At 39.5% G+C, this 18,780-nt stretch overlaps 1 protein-coding gene and 1 pseudogene across 3 annotated transcripts in view; both read right to left on the bottom strand.

Moving 5' to 3' along the window:
* Nucleotides 1-18,780, bottom strand: part of AFF1 (ALF transcription elongation factor 1) — a 202,728-nt gene that overhangs the window by 139,895 nt on the left and 44,053 nt on the right. The gene's annotated exons all lie outside the window — the stretch shown is intronic.
* LOC308654572 (small ribosomal subunit protein eS4-like) lies at nucleotides 9,951-10,781 on the bottom strand (annotated as a pseudogene). The gene has a single exon. The product of its transcript is annotated as a small ribosomal subunit protein eS4-like (transcript).

Genomic DNA, 18,780 nt, shown 5'->3' with positions numbered 1-18,780 from the left:
AGCACCACTAGAAATTAACCGGCTCTCCCTTCAGCTGTGGCCTCCATGCAAAGCAAGCCCCACTTTCCTCAGAACCTTTCTTGTTCTCAGGCACTATTCCAGAGATTTCCATCTCTCAGGTCTTGCACCTTGGTTATGAAACTGGTTCAAACTTCAACCTGGAGATTCTCAGGATACATGAAGGCAAAGAGGGTTTTAACTAAATCTATATCCAGGTCCTTAATTTCCAAATGCTCTCCTTACCTCCAGTATTCAGACTCTCACTTTTCCCTTGCCTTTCCCTGTTCACAAAAGAAAAGCAGTCCTCTAATCCATCCCAAATCAGACTTACTAGATGCATCGCTCCAGGTGTTAAATACGTTTGGGGCCCCAAAAGAACAGTTCTCTCTCAGTAGAGAGGGAGAGTCCCTGAGAGTAATGGGTGGGTCCTCGTTAAACGTATCCAGGTAACAAACCTGTCCCAAGGTTACCAGGCCTTACACAATAGCTGTGCATTAGAAGCAAAAATAAGATGCATAGCACCACCAGTAGTCAGACTGTCTGAAGAGTAAACCTGATTTAGCTGACTAATTTAAGAATGAGGATTTGGAATCTTTCAACATTTTTAAAGAAGATTGCAAGCAAAAATATTTAGACTACTGTCCAGCTTCACCTCTTTCTTTACTGAGTGCCTTTACTTCTAGTCTTTCCCGTCCTATATCCCCTCTTATTAGTGCATTAATAAAATATTCCTGTTCACCCTCCTAGTATAGCTGCCAATGCATGCCAATGACTGACGTGACAGCCTACAAAAGAGCCCAGGTTCCCCATTCCCTCGCCAACACACATGCACTCACACACAGCTATTTATTTAGTGGTACTTCGGACTGCCTGGCCTATTTATTTATTTATTTATTTATTTATTGTCTCACTGAGTTGCCAAGGCTGGCCTTAAACTCACAATACTCATGCCTCAGCCTTCCAAGTAGCTGAATTCCAGGCCATGTGCTGCCATGCCTGGCCAAACCCAGCTTTTTAAAGCAAACTTTTAAAAAATGTTTACAATAATTTTAGATTTCAAAAAAAAAAAGTTGCAAAAGACTCCTATGTAACCCCTTGGGTACTTTTCCAATTGTTTACATCTTTTTTCATATATACTTTTTATTTTATTTATTTATTTTTATACGGTGCTGAGGATCCAACCAAGTGCCTCACATGTGCTAGGCAAGCGCTCTACCTCTGAGCTATAAACCCAGCCCTGTTTACATATTTCATTACTATTTTTTCATTGGTCAAAACTGGGGAATCAACATTGGTGTATTACTATGAACTAAACTCCAGTCTTTATTTTGATTTCACCAGTTTTTCCATTAATGTTCTTTTTAAGTTATAAGATCCAACACAGGGTATCTCACACAGCATTGTGTCTCTGAGAGTTCCTCAGTCTCCTTAATTTTTATGACCTGGACACTTCTGAGGAGCTCTGGCTGGGTATTCTGTAGACTGTCCCTCTCTAAGGAGTGAATTATGTTCCACCTCTGTAGATGGGAGCAGATACCTATTTGGAATTTTTCTGTAAAAATGTTTCTTTGCTCTTTCCATTTTCTTACTTACTCAATCATTTATTTATATCAGTATGGGCTCATGGTTATTTTGAACTTTGGGTCATAATTAATACTACATGATTTATTGTTGTCAAATTTTTCCATTTGGCCATCACAAGCTGGTTCAGACTGGCTACTTGTCTCTTTGACATGCTCTATCCTTTCTTTTCTTTTTTTTTTTTTTTTTTTTTAAAGAGAGTGAGAGAGAGGGGGGGAGAGAGAGAGAGAGAGAGAGAGAGAGAGAGAATTTTAATATTTATTTATTTTTTCTTAGTTCTCGGCGGACACAACATCTTTGTATGTGGTGCTGAGGATCGAACCCGGGCCGCAGGCACGCCAGGCGAGCGCGCTACTGCTTGAGCCACATCCCCAGCCCGCTCTATCCTTTCTTGTTTTGATCACTCCTTGCTTTCTGGTACTACAAGATGCTCTAGGCCAACATTCTATTTTCCCTACCCAAACTCTACTTTTCTCAACACATCAGCTTCTTAAAAGCTGCCACCCAGTTTCTTTGTATCGTATGGCCAAACTTCTAGATCAAGAGAAGTCTACTTTCCTCCTTGATGCCAGTGGCTCCCTTCCTTGAAACGTTCTCTGTGGACTTTTTTATGGCCAATTCATCTTACCTTATAGTTCCTTTTTACATATTCAGGATCAAAAATCAAACTCCAGAAATTCTCACTTGTCTCCTCTCCATCTGAATGCTGTCTTGTTCAACATCATCAGTGGCTCTACATGTGTGACTCCAACTAGCCCCAAATCCAACCCTTTTCTTCCCCTTGGGCCCCTTACTGATCTATCAGTCATCAATCACCCTAACTAAAGATCAGTCACTCCCTTTTCTGGCTTATTCTCAACATCTAATTACACCAAAACCCCAGAGCTTTCCTGGGATAGTGAAAGTACAAGGATAAGAGTGGGGAGATTCTCACTTTAGATATTTCTCAGTTTTTCTGTATTTAGACACCTAATCTCTAATTCCTCCATGCCAACCCTCCACCCCGACACTCTACCCCTATGAACATGTTATTACCCTCCGTTTTACAAAGCAGATTCAATACAGTGTCAGGATACTGCTTCCTCAAAGTTGAGCTACATAGGTGTATTTTTAAAAAGTGGGACTCCATAGAAAATTGCTAGCAATAGATATCTCTGGATGGAAGGATCTGGACTTATTTTCTTCTGGGCATTTTTAAAATTTTCTTAATATTATAGAATGAGCATATTCCTGTTTTGCAGTCCTAAAAAATTAATAAAAATTAAAACCCACAATTACTATAAAAACAAAACAACTATACTCAAATCTTAGGCTCCAGGAAGGAGACAAGGGTCACCTAATCCACTTCTCCATGCAAGAATGCTTTTTCTACCTGAGGAGTTTGTTTGCATATCTCCAGGGACATCTGTTGTAACTACAAGGCAGCTCAGCCCCTTCTACAGCTGGCCAGCAATGAGCACTAGAAAGTTCTCTCCTCTACAAAGCTAATACTGTCTTCCCTGGAGTCCTGGTTCCAAGGGTCCTACTTCTTCTTCTTGATACTAATATATCTGCAGCTCAGTTTTCTTATGCTTACTGTTTGATTATCTTTTTTTTCTATCCTTTCCCTTATACTATGCATATTTTTATATGTAAAACATATCTGTTGCAAGCTGATTATTGTGTTTGGCAAAAGCCTAGTCTGATGATCTCTGCTTTGTAATTGAAATATTTAGCCATTTATTTTAATTATTTGATAGGTTGGGTTTAAATTCCGTCACCTTGATATTTGTCTTCAAGTTGTCTCTTCTAATTATTTTGTTTATTTGTTGCTCCTTTCCTTCATTCTTTTGCAAAACTTCAGGCAAGCCCCAACAGAAACCACAGAACATTCTATGTGTACAATCAAGTTTCACTAAACTCTCCAAGTGATTCTCTTGTACATTAGAGTTTAGAAATAGCTGGGTGCAATTGTGTGGGCATTAATCCCAGCTACATGGAAGACTGAAGCAGGACTATACAAGTTCAAAGCCAGCTTGGGCAACCTTGTGAGAATCAGCCAATCTCAAAATAAATCAAGTTTAGAAAACACTGCTCTAAGGCTAACAGTATGTAATTTTATAAACTTTTATTTAGAATCAATATTTTATCACTTCACAGCTGACACTTCTCTCTCAATTCTTTTTTTTTAATTTTTTTTTATTTGTCAATGGACTTGTATTTATTTATTTATATGCAGTGCTAAGGATCGAATCCTCATGCTAGGCAAGTGCTCTACCACTGAGCTACAACCCCAGGCCCTCAATTCCTTCTTGAAATTAAAAATAATCATAGTGTGTCCCAATCTTTCTAGACCCCTCTATCATTCACTTGGTTCGGATTCTTCATATATCATCCATGCTTCAATAGCTTAATAAGAATTATTTTTCTTGCCAACCCTTTCTACCCAGTCTTCAACACTACCACCAGTGTTTTGAATCACAAAACCAAAAACAGTCTCTGTGGCCTCTAGAGTGAGGGGCGGAAAAAACAGAATACCAACCTCTTACAGGGGTGCCTTAACCACCTTGATCCCCTTTAGTAATCTCATCATCCACCAACTTTCTCTGGCCTCCCCACTAGCAGGAATGCCTTCCAGCCCCATGATTCTTTTAGAAGGTCAGAAGCTTTGCAGAGAGCACCTAATTTTCACTGAACTGCCCTTTCCTTCCTCTCCTGTGCAGGAGACCCCACTACCATTATCCAAACCCCAACAAATACAGCTCTTCTCAGAAGCCTTCCCAGCTAGCATAACCTTCCCTCTTTATCAACCACAAGCTCCTCACCCTCATGCATGTCAAGTCAAGAAGCTGGATGAGATTAAAAGGAATGCTTGCTCGCTTGGGTGCAAAGGCAGCCAAAAGATAATGACTGCTGACACAGAATTGCAGAGGACTCGGCTACAGTTGCTACAGTGGGACGTCCTCTCTCTCACACTTGTGAGTTTGAGGGTGAAATATGCCCCCAAGTGGGCACAATCTGAGGGCTTCTCTCATGATGAACTCAGTGGACAATGGCCTGGGGGTCCACATAGGAAGGGAGTGAAGATCACTGAAAGTCCAATGGAATCCACAAAGTTGCCTATTGAAAACGTGTGTAGGACTCAGGTTTGGCCATTGTGGATACTATGTGAATTCACAGTGCTAACACCAATTAGTATACACTGATCAGGAAGTCCAGTTGGCAGATTAATTTAAAAAGAAGAAAACAAGTCCTTGTTCAAAGTTAGTTTAAGTGCAGTGTAGTGGCAAACTATATAAAAATAGCTTGTTTAATAGAGGGATTCTTACAAAACATGGGGTCTAAAGGAGAAAGGAAAAATAATGGAAAACAATACTAATTTAAAACACAGAAACAATAACACTTTGCAAACAGTTACTTCCCCTCAGGTGTGAACTAGTGAGAACAATTTAGATCCCTTAGACTAGGCAGTGGATCAGCAGTCTTGGCTACACAGGAGAATCACCAAAGGAAATTTGTAAATTCCTGCTACTCTCAGGCCACACCCCAGGTCAATGATTCCTAAGAAATGCATCAGTATTTTTTAAATGTCCTCAGGTGATTTCATGTGCTACGCAATGGAAGCACTACAAGCAGCAGCCACACTCTGAACACTGGGTGCTGTTACAAATGCAAGAGTCTCAGGTTTCAACCCAAACTACTGAATCAGCACCTGCATTTTTAACAAAAATCCTAGGTGATTCATGTACCCATTAGAGTCTGAGAGGCACAGCATTACAAAATGCATAACACTTAAGAATGTCATATATTCAAAGGTACACAACAGGTATTATTTCCAATAGTCTATCTAAAAACACATTAATCCATAAACAAAAATTTAGTGCAGTTGTCTATGATAGTTAGTGGCTTTTATATCCCTTCAAACTATCCTCATTTTTGTGGATTTTCCTGAATACCTACATAAAGGGGGGAAGGATTTAAAAGTTGGAAGATAGGAGATATTTCCCAGTCTCTGAAGGGATGTTTTTTCCTTTTGTTGAGGGGGCGGGGGGGATTACATATACAGACAAGCCACAATGATCAGTCAATTGTAGCTTAAAACAGGCTACATCAACTATTGGCATGTTCTATGATTCCCAACCTATCCTAAATGTGCTGTTTTTATTCTTCACAAATGTTTCAATCCAAACAATTAAAAACCTAATTTGGGGTAATAATTTTATATTCCATCTGAGGACTGAGGCTCTCCCAAAAACTTAGGGAAGTTTTATTTGAGAATTATTTGTTATGGACTCTGCCTCTTACTTAAATCATATGCAAAATAAGATTAAAACTAAATCAAATAAACATTTATTAAGTACCTATTATATCTAAAGCCCTGTACAAACCTACAGAGAGATTTTTTTTTAAATTGCCTCCTAAGCATTTACTAACTCAGAGGAAGACCTACTCCATTTTTCAAAATTTTAAATAGCTTGAAAATATAGTGAATCTAAAGAATAAGCAGCAAAGTGGCCCAGACCAGTAATCCCAGAGACTTGGAAGGCCAAGGTATGAGGATTGCAAGTTTGTGGCCAGCCTTGGTAATTTAGTGAGTCCCTGTCTCAAAAAATAAAAAGGGTCAGGGGATGTAGCTCAGTGGTAGAGCACCCTGGGTTCAATTCACAGAACTGGAAAAAAAAAACTGATTAATATCTAATTAAACATTTTCATGATCAAGGATCTATAAATTATTGAGTCAACTAAGTTATTATTAGGCATAATAGCTCAAGGGTTCACTGAAGAAAATTACAGGGCTGGAGGTGTAGCTCAGTATGCATGAGGCCCTAGGTGAGATAGGAAGGAAGAAAGAAAGAAAATAAATAACAGAAATTTTTAGCAATAGAGTCTTTGAGGTTGCCAAGGTAGCCTGTGTTCTCAGAAAGGAGGGAACGTCCCCTAATAATCCAATTAGAACTTGGCCAAGGTGAGAACTCACAGTTGGGAACTTTGTTCCCAGCTGACAGATTTGTTAGTACCCTTACAAGCCATGAACACCTCAAAGCTGACTAGCCTCTAGTCTCACAGCTTAACAACTTAATGGGCCCTATACTCTAAATTAAAAGTTAACACAAAGATGCCTTTCTCCCATACATGATAGTGGTCCCTTAGCAGGTGTTCTTTGGGAGACACAGTAATCATCTTTGATACCAAAGCCCCAGCTCAATGGCAGGCAAGGTGTTGGGAATAATTTTGTTAAGTGATATGAATTTACTGAGCACTCTTCATATACCTGGCCCTGTTCTTTTATTTGGGGGATTGTGGCAGGTGCATACTAGAGATTAAACCCAAGGGCACTTAACCACTGAAATACATCCCCAGCCCTTCTTGTTTTTTGTTTTTTATTTTTTGAGATAAGGATAAATTACATAGGGCCTAAGTTGCTGAACCTGGCCTCACATTTGAGATTCTAAAGCAAGAGGTAAAAGACCTCAACAATGAAAATTACAGAATTCTAAAGTAAGAAATTGAAGAAGACCTTAGGAGATGAAAAGATCTCCCTTGTTTTGGATAGGCAGAATTAATATTGTCAAAATGACCATACTACCAAAAGCACTATACAGATTTAATGCAATTCCAATCAAAATCCCAATGACATTCCTCATAGAAATAGAAAAAGCAATCATGAAATTCATCTGGAAAAATAAGACACCCAGAGTAGCCAAAGCAATTCTTTACAAGAATGAAGCAGGAGGCATCACTATACCAGGACTTAAACTATACTACAGAGCTATAATTAAAAAAACGACATGGTTTTGGCACCAAAATAGACTTGTAGACCACTGAATAGAGAACACAAAGACTAACCCACATAAATACATACTAGACAAAGGCACCAAAAACATAATAAAGAAAAGATATCCTCTTCAACAAAGGGGCTGGGAAAACTAAAAATTCATATGCAGAAAAATGAAATTGAGCCCCTCTCTCTTACCATGCACAAAACTAAACTCAAAGTAGATCAAGGACCTAGGAATTAGACCAGAGACCTTGCATCAAATAGAAGAAAAAGTAGGCCCAAACTTTCATCATGTCATGTTAAGCCCCAACTTCCTTAACAAGACTCCTATAGTGCAAGAAATAAAATTAAGAATCAATAAATGGGATGGATTCAAACTGAAGAGCTCCTTCTCAGCAAAAGAAACAATCAGTGAAGTGAAGACAGAGCCTATAGAATGGGGACAAATTTTACCACACACACATCAGAGCATTAATCTCTAGGATATATAAAGAACTAAAAAAACTTAACACACACACACAAAAAAAAAAAAAACCCACAAATAACCCAAGTAATAAATGGGCAAAGGAACTGAACAGACACTTTTCAGAAGATGATATACAATCGATCAACAAACATGGAAAAAATGTCCAACATCTCTAGCAATTAGAGAAATGCAAATAAAAACTATAAAATTTCATCTCACTCCAGTCAGAATGGCAGCTATTAAGAATACAAACAACAGTAAGTGTTGGTGAGGATGTGGGGAAAAAGGCACGTTCACACATTGCTGGTGGAACTGCAAATTGATGCAACCAATTTGGAAAACAGTATGGAGATTCCTTGGAAAACTTGGAATGGAACCACCATTTAACCCAGCTATCCCACTCCTCAGTCTATACCCAGAGAACTTAAAAACAGCATACTACAGTGACTCAGCCACACCAATGTTTATAGCAGCACAACTCACAATAGCTAAACCTTGGAACCAACCTAGATGACCCTCAGTAGATGAATGGATAAAGAAACTGTGGTATATATACACAGAGAATATTACTCAGCATTAAGAGACAATAAAATCATGACATTTGCAGATAAATGGATGGAGATGGAGAATATTATGCTAAGTGAAGTAAGCCAATCCCAAAAAACCAAAGGCTGAATGTTTTATTTGGTATGTGGATGCTGATCCATAATGGAGGTGGTGGGGGGAGCATGGGAGTAATGGATTAACTCTGGATAGGAGAATGGGGGTAGGAAAGATGGTGGAATGAGATGGACATCATTACCCTAAATACATGAATGGTGTCTCTACTTTGTATATAACCAGAGAAATGAAAAATTATGGTATATATGTGTACTATGAATCGAAATGCATCTGTCATGTATAACAAATTAGAATAAATAAATAAATTCAAATTAAAAAAAAAACTTGAGATCTCTCTGCCTCAGCATCCCAAGTCACTGGAATTACAGGTGTGCACAACCACAGCCAGCTTTCCTGGCTTTGTCTGAGTCCTTCACCCATACTAAATAATTCCTACCACAAACCTTTAAGCCAAGCACAATATGACCATTCTTGCTGTATATAGATAAGGAAAATGAGGCCCAAGAAGGGAAATTTTCTCAAAGTCATGCTGGGTGGTAGGACTGAGATATGCCCCTGGCATGCTGGCTCCAGGGTCCATAATCACAATCGCTCTGCTATGCAGCTTCTCTTGAAAAGCTATTGTTATGCTCTTGAGGAAACACAGAAACCCAAAACTTTTTGCAGCCCTTTGGTATCTGACTATGTTTTGCCATAGCACTCCCCCAAATGACATTCTTTTTGTACCCTTTTCTTTCTTTTTTTTTTTTTTTTTTTTTTTTTTTTGTGATGCTGGGAATTGAACCCAGGGCCTCTACCAACTGAGTTCTACCCTCAACCCATAACATTCTTTTTGAGCTCAGCTAAATAGATGGCTTCTGCAAAAGACAAAGAGTGAGGTATTATCATGGTTGGTTGGTTTGGTTTTCCCTAGGATTGTTTAGGATTTGAAAAAAAAATCAATACTTGGACTAGAACATCTATCATTCCAATTATTAAAGAAAAGGATGTAAAGCTATTTGAAGTAAACATGGAAGCCCAGTCTGGTTTTCTTCACTAGACATTTCAGGAACCATGAATGCTGAAGTCTTTCATGGTGATTAGCAAGTCACATTAAAGTTATAGTTCAGGGAAGTCCACCCCATCCTTTAGAAAAAGAAAGTAAGTTTGCAGGATTTTGAGCATTAGGGATAGGAGTAGCAGTTTCTGGTGGTGGTGTCGTCTAGAACAATCGTGTGTGTGTGTGTGTGTGTGTGTGTGTGTGTGTGTGTGTGAGATTTCAATTGCACTGAGGCCAAAACAATTTCAACTAAGAGCATTTCTCCTCTCTCTTAAACAAATGTACAGTTGCAAGGGAGCACATATGTAGGCTACCTATTTCCAACAACCTCAAACAAGTAGAGCACCATCAGGAGGCCAAGATAAAACAGCAAAGAAACAAAAACCCATTTTCCAACCCTATAGTTTTTCTTTATTTTTTTTTTCAATTCATCCTGCTATATTTTCTTTAATTAAGTACAAAGACCTCTACTCTCTAGGCATATCACCTATAGACCATTTATTTCACCCACTGCTCTGTTTGGCAGCCAATCTCTTGTCTCTCTCTTCAGCAATGGTGAGTCGGATTCCTTTTCCTCGGGGAAGAGAAATCCATGGTTTGTTGCCTTTGCCAATAACAAAAATGTTGGAGAGCCGGGTGGCAAAGCTGTTGCCATTGGCATCTTTCACATGAACCACGTCAAAAGAGCCAGGATGTCTCTCTCTGTTGGTAATCACACCAATTCTTCCCAAGTTAGCACCTCCGGTCACCATACACAGGTTACCAGTGTCAAACTTGATGAAGTCAGTAATTTTGCCAGTCTCCAAATCAATCTGAATGGTATTATTCACCTTGATTAGGTGATCAGGGTATCGAATGGTTCGAGCATCATGAGTCACAAGATGAGAGGGATTTCTTTTGTGCCCACAAATATCTTTCTCACTTTGCACAACTTGTACTTGGCCTCCTCAGGTGTAATGCGATGAACAGCAAAACGACCCTTGGTGTCATAGATCAGACGGAAATTCTCTCCAGTCTTATCAATGCTGATGACATCCATAAAACCGGCGGGGTAGGTTATATCAGTTCGGACTTTCCCATCAATCTTGATGAAGCGCTGCATGCAAATCTTTTTTACTTCATCTCCTGTCAGGGCATACTTAAGTCTGTTCCTTAGAAAAATATGAGAGGAAGACATTCTCTCAGCTTATGGGGACCAGTGGCTGGATGAGGAGCAAACACACCAGTCAATCTATCCAGCATCCAATGCTTTGGAGCTGCTACCTGCTTCAGATGCTTCTTGGGACCACGAGCCATGGCTGCTCTAGGCACGGAAAGAGCCCTATAGTTTTTCTTTTTCTCTTCTTTTGGTACCAGGGATTGAACCCAGGGGCAATTACCCACCGACCCACATCCCCAGCCCTTTTTTATATTTTATATTTTATTTAGAGACAGGGTCTCATTAAGTTGCTTAGGGCCTAAAAGGCTAAGGCTGGATTTGCACTCACCATCCTCCTGCCTCAGCCTCCCCAACCAGTGGGATTATAAAAATGTGCCACTGAGCCCAACTCAACCCAATCCTACAGTTTCTGTAACACCTGTTCATTTATTCTCAGAATTTAATTAAATTCCTGGGAAATACACTGTTTTAGACAGCCTCACACTGCTTACATTCAAGACTTAAGCCCTCAGGTTTTTTATTGTTGTTTTTGAGGTTTGTTTTGTTTTGTTTTCTTTGTAAATTTTGGGACAGGGTCACACAAATTGCTTAGGACCTCACTAAGTTACTGAGGCTGGCCTCAAATTTATGATCCTCCTGTCTCAGCCTTCTGAGTTATTAGGATTACAGGCATGGGCCACTGCACCAAGCCTAAGCTTCACTTTCTTTAGAAGAAGTTTGCCAGCAACTATAGCATGTTACTCAAGAGACTATTGGCAAGAGTCTTCTTTCCCTCTCCTTTTCACTACCTGTGGGCGACTATCACTGATGCTCACAGATGGCACCCATCAGTGGGAAGTCTGAAACTGCTCTTAGGAGACCCTGGGAGTTTAAGAAGTTCAAGTATAGCTGGTCACAGTGGTGCACATTTGGAATCCCAGTAGCTCAGGAGGCTGAGGCAGGAGGATCACAGGTTCAGCAACTTACTGAGGCCTTGAGCAACTCACCAAGACCCTGTCTCTAAATAAAATATACAAGGGGCTGGGGATATGGCTCGGTGGTTACATGCTCCTGGGTTCAATCCCTGGTACCAAAAAAAAAAAAAAAAAAAAAAAAAAAAAAAAAAAAAAAATTCAGTGTTTCTGTGTGGTGTACAGTTCTCCAGAGACAAATCCCATGGATTTGAATTTTCTTCTATTTTCTTTTGTGTCAACCAGTTACCTGACATTATTTGTATATACCCCGGGGCAGGGTCTTGCTTTCTTTTCTACAAGTTATGCAGCCTTAAGGAGGAACTAAATCACTATTACTCTCCAGTGGTTACTGCTTCTGGTTTCCACTTGGGTATTAATCTGCTATCACCTATTCAAGAATTAGGGCTTCAAATACAGAAACTGGTTCTCATTCTCATCTATAAATTCTTGGTTGTCAATGTCAAGACTTGGCTCAAACTAGGTACAGTGGCCCAAGCCTGTAATGCCAGATACTCAGGAGGCTGAGGCAGGGGGATCATGAGTTTGAGGCCAGCCTGGGTAATTTAAGAAGACCCAGTCTCAAAATAAAAGTGAATTGGCTGAGAATGTAGCTTAGTGGTAGAACACTTGCCTACCACTTGTGAGACCCTGGGTTTAATTCCTAGTACCCACCCCACTTAAAACAAAACAAAACAAAAACCCTGCTTAGGAATAGCAAGTGGCTAGGAAAAGAGAAAGGCTTTTTTTTTTTTTTTTTTTTTTTTTAGTTGTAGTTGAACATAATACCTTTATTTATTTGTTTGTGGTGCTGAGGATCAAACCCAGGTCCTTGAACATGCTAGGTAAGCACTTAACCGCTGAGCCACAACCCCAGCACTTGCTAGGGTCCACTGGGCCATCTAGCTGAGCCCCAGAATGCTTTATCTGCACGGGGATTAAATAAAGCCCTATCCACAAGCAACACCACTACTTGCACATTGTAATAATGTAAGATTCTGAGAAGGAAAACAAGAGGGAGTGGCGATTACATAACAACAGAGCAGAGAAAGTAGCATTTAATCCTCTTCCTCATTTTATGAGAAAGAAATTCAAGGACCAGGGTTTTCCAGTTTTAAACAGACTTTAAGATGAGCACTTTTTAAAGTAAACATAACCACAATATCTGATCTGATCCAAAATGTTTTAAAATTAATTTAATATCAACTATTACTTATTATTTTAATATTGATATAAAATTTCAATAATATCATCAAATATCCAGTTTTCAAATTCAATTGGTGTATTTAAGATTGTTTCATGACAGTGTTGTATATCTCTTAGGCTTCTTTACAATCTGTATTCTTTTATTACTTGAAACTTATTTGATCTAAACATGACTTGGTCTTTAGAGTGAACAGCTCCCATCCTGAAGCTATGCTGGGGCTGCCATCCATCAATCAGTTCATTAGCATATGATAAAGACACTTATCACTAGTAAATTCCAAGGATTTAGGAGTTGTGTGCTAGCAAACAGAATAAAAATCAAATGTATAGATCTTTCTTTCTTTCTTTTTTTTTTTTTTTTGTCTCAGTATTGGGCTCAAACTGAGGGGTGCTTTACCCATGTACTACATCTCCAGCCCTTTTTATTTTTTGAGACAAGGTCTTGCTAAATTAGCCTGGCTGGCCTCTAACTTGCAAATCGCCCACCTCAGCCTCCCAAGTCTCTGGAATTACAGGTGTGCACTGGTGCCCAGCTAATCAATGCATATTTACTGAGGGCTTGGGAGCACCTGCCCCTGCCCCTGTGTGCTAACGGCAACAGAGGCAAAGGAGCTTGGGGATGCCAGGGAATGAGTGTTCAGTGATCCCAGGAGTTTGAAGACCACTGGAGTTGAGAGGACCTGAGGCAAACTCAATGGGAAGCACTTCATTGGACCCACAGAGCAAAAGCGTTCTGGGTTTGAGAACTGGTTTAAGCAGAATTAGAAATGGTCACTACAACAAAACATGTCTGCCTTTTCTGTTTAAAAGAGAAAAAAAAAAAAAATGCATGGGGATGTAGTTTACAGGTACACCGGTGCCAGAGAATTGTGGTGAGAAAAGCAGAGGCAGATTAACCAAAAGCTTAAAGAAGTGTAATAAAAACTTGTACGCAGGTACCCCTAGTGAAATGTAATACCCAACACTGATTATGAACCAAATACAAGACAAAGTAACAAGAGCCCATAAAAGTATTTTGGCTAAGGACAAGGACATTTTCCTACCCCACACAGGTGGAATCATTTCTCCTCAGGATTAAAACCCAAGGAACAAGGAGGTTTACTATGAAACTTAGCAGTATATGATTTACTAGACAGATTCTGTCATAATAAAGAAAAAGAAAATGTAATAGTGAAAAATAAGCTACCACCAATAAGACATCATAAAAAAATAATTCTGAGATTCTTTGATCGAGTAATTACACATCTAAACAAAAACCCCAGTACAACTGAACCACTTCTTAGCTTCTTTCTCATTAAATCTATCAGTAACCATTTATGGTTTCCCTTACACCCATAATAAAGACTATCAGAGTCAACAAATCCCAGGGAAGAGTATGCATCTGACTCACCTTGGTATCTGCCACAGCACCATGTGCCATAGGTACTCGATAAATAGTTGGTGTATGAAAGAATAAAAACAACCTCCCATAGCAACAAGCCCAGACTTTTCCATGGGAGGACCTTTCTCCTGAATTATAAGTTAGGGCAACTCCCTGGTAAATCTTTCAAATAAATTCAACAAACATTTATGGGGTGCCCTGTATGTGCCAGTGCTTAGCACTATTCTTGGCACTGGGATATAAAGATGACTAACACACAGTCCCTAATGCCCTGAGGGGACTTGGCCCAGGACAAGAAGCACAAACTGGAACATACAATGGGAAAATGCCACAATGGAGATAAAATGCTGTGGGAACCAGGTGAAGGAACAAGTCATTACACAGGTTGTGAGGGGGAAAGGTGAGGTCAGAGAATCTGTAGAAGTGAAATTCCAGCTCCCACCACCTTCCATACACACTCAGACTCCCTTTAACACTGTATTTGAAAAACAGAAGCATGATCAAGTTATATCCCTGCAAATTAGCCTTCGTGGGCCTGTAACAGGTCAAAGCTCATTTCCAACAGCAATACAAAGCCCACAGGCACCATCATCACCTGCATTTACTGGGCACCTGCTGTGTGCCAGACACAGTGGCAAGAATTTTATAAGCATTCACCTATTTAATCCTTATAATAATCTGACAAGGCCAGTTGGTATCATCATTTGTGTGCTCTAGATGAGACACAGGGATTTAAAAACAAAATGAAAAACATGTCCTAGATATCAGACATGGCTATACCAGATATCTATTTCAGTTCTGGTACCAGAGGCCCCCTTACCTTGTGCTGGGGGAGGGCCAGAATTAGCCCTGGGCATTTAACCTAGGGTTGTAGTATCATTGAGCTACATCTTTAATCCTTTTTTACTTTTGAGACAGTTCTTGCTAAATTGCTGAGACTCGTCTTGAACTTGTGATCCTCCTGCCTCAGCTTCCTGAGAAGCTGGATTATAGGCTTGAGCCACCATGCCCAGCTTCCAGAGCCCCTTATTAACTACCCACTTCTCTACCTCATTTCCTGCCTCTGGGCTCCTTGCACTGTAATATCAGAAACACCAAATAATTGAAATTCTGGAAACTGAAGCCAAACTGTTTTAAACCTCTATATTTTTGCATAGAAAGCACTTTAGACACCCACCACCAAACCCTTCCACTACATGGCAAATAAAAACCATATTTATGTCAGGCCCAGTGGTATACACTTGTAATCCCAGCTACTTGGGAGGCTGTAGCAGGAAGATTGAAGGTTCTAGGCTAGGCTTGGCAATTTAGCAAGACAAGGGCTGGGGATCTTGGGATATTGCTCAGTGGCAGAGAACCCCTAGGTTTTAACCCCAGTACAGGGCAAAGTGTGTGTGTGTGGGGGGGGGGGGCAACAAAAACATTTTTGTTATTGACTATCCCTTCTGTGTTACACTTTTTATTTTTTTTTAATTTTTTTTATTGGTTGTTCACAACATTACAAAGCTCTTGACATATCATATTTCATACATTAGATTCAAGTGGGTTATGAACTCCCATTTGTGTTACACGTTTTTAGCACTGAATATATCACACTATACAACTTCTCAATTAAATTTCTTCTTCTATGGCTCACACTTCCCCTATTGATAGTCAGCCACTCTTATACTTAACTGTAAGTACTAGTTTAAATTTTTTTTTTTTTAATAATGCTACCACAGGATAGTCATAGAAGACTATCCTGATCCTGAGGGTGTTAGGTACTGAATCCAGTGCCTCATACATGCTAGGCAAGTGCCTTACCACTGAACTATATATCCTTAACCCTTACGGGTCAATTTTTAAATTTTGATTTCTATATCTCCCCCTAGAATGTGAACTTCACAGAGCCTACTTTAGTTGCCGTTGTATTTTCAATGCCTAATCCTAGTACATAGCAACTCTTAATAAATAGGCAGGGGGCATGCATGAGGCCCTAGGTTCAATCCCTAGCACTTAAAAAAAAAAAAAAAAAAAGGATATCCCCCAAGAAAATATAGTATTGTAAAGAACTAAAAGAACTAATATGGTCAGAAATACAGAAAGATGGAAAGACAGCATGGATCTTGGGAGAAAATAACAAAAACTGAAGTTGTGTCATAGTGTGTACAAGAGAGAAGAGAAACATTAAAGAGGTGAGTTCACATTGGGTTGCAGTGTTGCAGTATTTTTCTTTAGGCAGCAATGATGTGAGTTTTTTAAGCTGTTTTGGTTTTGTACCTATCATCAGGCTACCACAGGGAGACACAGTAAACTGGAAATACAGACAGCCAGAGCCCATTATAAAAGTCCAGCCAACATGGTCAGTAGACTCACAGAAGGAAAGAAGGCCTAGAATCAGAGGCCAGAAAGAAAGGCAGAACATCCTACACCAAAACCCGACAACTTGTTTTCTATATGACAACCCCTGATTTAGCTAGCTACCAAAGTTCTCAGAATTTAACTTGTCTGACCAAAACAAGTTTTTCTCACCAGAAAAATCTCATGCATGACACTCCACTGCCTTCTGTGATCCTATAACCTTCACTTCATCTTACAGCATTTATTCCATTATTTGTCTCTCTCCCTGGTTAAGTAGAACAGGGATCTCATTTTTACTATATTCAAGACCTCAGATTTGAATGCATCACTTAACATGGATATTCAAGAGGATTTGTTCAATGAATGATGATAAAAGCATTAGTTCTCAAAAAGGAGGGTCCTCATCATAAAAACTTTCTTTGTTGTTATTTTCTGTGCTGGGGGTCAAACTTGGAGCCTCACACATTCTACACAAGCATTGTACCACTTAGCTACTTCCCTCCAGCCTGCCCCCACCTTTTTTTTTTTTTTTTTTTTGAGACACAGTCTTGATAAGTTGCCCAAATTGGCCTGGAACTTTCCATCCACCTGCCCCAGCCTCCTGAATACCTGAGATTACAGGCATGTGCCACCATACCTGGCCAGTTGCCATTCTGATTCTAGAAAATAAAGCTTAGCAACTCTGTTATTTGGATATGTCCTTTCTCTTTACTAAATCAATCTGGCTTCCAGGAATAATAAGGCAAAGATAAGGTGTTATGCCAATCTAAATGTAATATATTAAAAACTTTTGACCATACCATAATTTGCACATTTTTCTTCCCTACTATAAATGATGTGGTAACTTAAGGGGGAAAAAATAGAGATTGAATGAGGCAGAAGTGGGAAGTCCATAGTAAAATTCAGCATAAACTTTAAAGCAATTCTGCAAATTATTTCTAGAGTGCATGCAGAAGCCACGTTCTCCCCCTCTCCTTTCCAAGAGTTGCAGCAACCAGGTGTGATGGGACCCAACCTAACTGGTTTCCCCACTTCCAGATTTGCCACATTAATCCCACACCATGGTTTGCTGCCACATTAAGCTCCTACAGTACAGCCTGTGATGAACAGGTACCACATGAAATCATTATTATCCTCCACCCTTCAGTGCCTCCAGGAAGCACTACTCCTTCAAGCTGATTGCAACACCAAGGTCAGGAGCCTCAGAGGTACTCTCCCAACAACACATTGTGCAAGTGCCAAAGATTTTCCTACACAGTTTCTCCTATTCCTTTCCTTTTCCCCACTTTTTCTATTCGCTCTGCTTTTAATCCCTCTTCTACGGCTACTAGTCCTATCCTAGATTAGCTATGACCAACAGAAACATAATAGGGGCTATTAATGTAATTTTAAATTTGCAAGTAGCCACATTAAAAAAGGTAAAGAAGCCAGTGCAATCAACTTTAGTAATGTTTTATGTAAAAATCAACCTATTGCAAAAGTGTTTTCATTTTAACTGTAAGTACACTTTTAGATGACTTCTTTGCATGTTTTCTCTAGACTCATTTTTTGAAATCTGTGTGCATCATATCCTGACAGGATATCTCAGTTCTGACCAGCCACATTTCAATTGCTCAACAGATATGTGTGGCCTGGTGACTACCACAGGAGACAGTTCAGGTTTAGATAAAGTGGTCTTAGCTATATTCCCATCCTTCTCTCTTATTTAACCCAAACACTTTAATCTCAGCTGTAATCAACCATTCATTTAATAGAAGGAAATGTAATAGACCCATCTCCTTCTGTATCACCAAATTAGCTTTCCAACAGTCATGAAATGCCCCCCCCTTTTTTGCTCCTCTTCAAATTTTAATACCTAATGCAAATGCTGCCTTAGTCATAAAGCCTTTCCCATACTCCACAATCAAAATTCATCTCTATCTCCTTTATACTTTCATCTTGCAACTCCATGACAACATTAGTGTTTTTGCCTGTGTGCCCAACAGATAGTAAACTCCTTAAAGACATAGTATTGCTATTCTCCTTATAGCTCTCAAAGAATACAGCAGAGTGCTTTGCACACAGCTGACGCTTGATAAGCTTCTGAAAAGGTGAATTTTTAAATTTACCAGCCTTATAATAGACAAGTAAACACTTAACACGAATGCCTACCAAGGAACAGCTGGTTCCAAGATAAGCTGAACTGCTTAATTAATACCTGCTGGCAACCCAGGAACTGAAAGTGTGGGTGCATCTTTGCCCTGTCATGGAAAAAGTGACACTAACTCATACTCTGACCC

This window comes from Spermophilus citellus, assembly GCF_964194105.1.
Source record: "Spermophilus citellus genome assembly, chromosome: 8".
Classification (NCBI taxonomy): domain Eukaryota; kingdom Metazoa; phylum Chordata; class Mammalia; order Rodentia; family Sciuridae; genus Spermophilus; species Spermophilus citellus.
Note: the sequence above shows the minus strand (reverse complement) of the source record. Positions and strands in the feature narration are given on the sequence as shown.